Raw genomic sequence first — 1,916 nt, forward strand, 5'->3', positions numbered from 1 at the left:
AATATCCATCTGCAAAAACCCACAAACAAAATCCAAATGCAGATCACCCTTCTCAACATGTGGACGCATTTATATATGAACTGCCTTCAATTCTCCCCCAGGCCAACTCACCCACACAACACAACAGCTCCTGCTCTGACATCACAAAGGTCAGCAGTCCTATCCAGGCTGTGACGGAGCTGACCCCCTGTCCTGAGGCGAGCCTGGCGACCAGCGCCGTGCCTCCTCTCCTCTGAGTTCACCGCTGACCTTTACAGAGAGCTTCATTGCTACCAGACCTCATCAGGAAAATCGGGCCGTCCTTACGGACTCTCTTCTTCTGCTGTTTGATAATCTGACTATTAACCTAGAATTATCACATATACTCTTAATTGTTAATGTGGAGCTTTCTCATTGATTTCCTTACGTCCAACTAATCCTTAGAAAAAAATACACAGATTCTAAGAATTTATTTTGTGTCTAGGTTTTAGTTGTATGTCACTGTCCTTTGAGACGTGTTCTGTGTGACCAACTGAATGAATCTTATTAACTAAGAAAAACAGCCTGGATTTTTGCGAGTATGCCTTTTGAGAAAATCTAAAGGGTTTTGTGGGTTTTATTGCATAGCCAAAGAAAAAGGAAACTTTTCTCAGCCCTGGAAACTTCAAATTTTGAACCACATGATTTTCACCGCCTACTAGTGATGTTATCAGGACTGGAGCCAGGATTTTAGAAATAGTAAGGCCATGAGCATAAAATCCTTCAATGCAACCAGACACAAAAACTAAGTTTTCTATGTATTTAGTTTATGACGTTTTGTAGTAATATGTACATATATATTTAACATAATTTGTTATATTTTATTTTATGATAAAATAAATCTGATATTTTTTGAAGTGTCCCATGTATAATGTGCACCTTAAATTAAATAATAAAATCCGGGTGACAACATGTTTCAGAACTATGTTATTTGTGGCCAAATATAGTCCTATTTAAATAGATTTTACCATATCCATATGTTTTTAATACATAATATGGTATAAATGTACTGTATACATATATTGCATATATGATAGCTATCATGGTATAGCTTTATGTATGTATGTATGTTTAATATATCTATATATATATATATATATATATATATATATATATATATACATATTTTTTAAATATAATTCTTATTTTATTACTTGAACTAGTTTATAAATAGCCCCCAAGTGTAAATTTTAATTTCAGCATGGTCGCAAGAACTTCCAAATTCTCAGCAATTACCTCAGCCTTAATGCATCTGGACACTATATTACATTTAGATGCTACTGTTTACTTCTTTCATTCTTAATTTGATTTGCAAAAAAAGTTTAAACTGCTCATAGAGATAGCTCAAACAATGTAGGTGCCCTGGTATATTTTTATTTTTAACCCTTACTGTGTACAGAACAAACTCAATTGATCAGGAGATTTTGACAGCCAAACATTTATCTTTGCTGTGGTAATCGGTGTAATATTGAAGTTTCAACAACTTTTGTGATCTTGATCCCACCGTCGCTATGCAGTTTCTCAGTCTCACAGACTCCTCAGACTCTTCACCTTATGGAACAGCATCTCGGGCGACTGATCATCCTGCTCCTGCACTGTGCTTCTTTTCTCTTTGCGAAAGAAGAAGCTGTTTTCTCTCAAATGAAACTCACAAGGGGCCGATAATCACAAGACGGAGCAGCCTGTGTGTCTGCTGACAGTACGTGACGGATACCCCCTCTTGCCCTGTGCTTGGTGCCTTTTAGTTATGGGGGCTGCTGAGCCTCCTGCATTTAAAAACAAATAAGCTGCCACATAAAGATCATCCCTCATTTATTCTCCAGTCACTCAGAGCCTCACCTCCTACTGGCACACACACACACACACACACACACACACACACACACACACACACACAC

This window comes from Etheostoma spectabile, chromosome 21 (genome assembly GCF_008692095.1).
Source record: "Etheostoma spectabile isolate EspeVRDwgs_2016 chromosome 21, UIUC_Espe_1.0, whole genome shotgun sequence".
Classification (NCBI taxonomy): domain Eukaryota; kingdom Metazoa; phylum Chordata; class Actinopteri; order Perciformes; family Percidae; genus Etheostoma; species Etheostoma spectabile.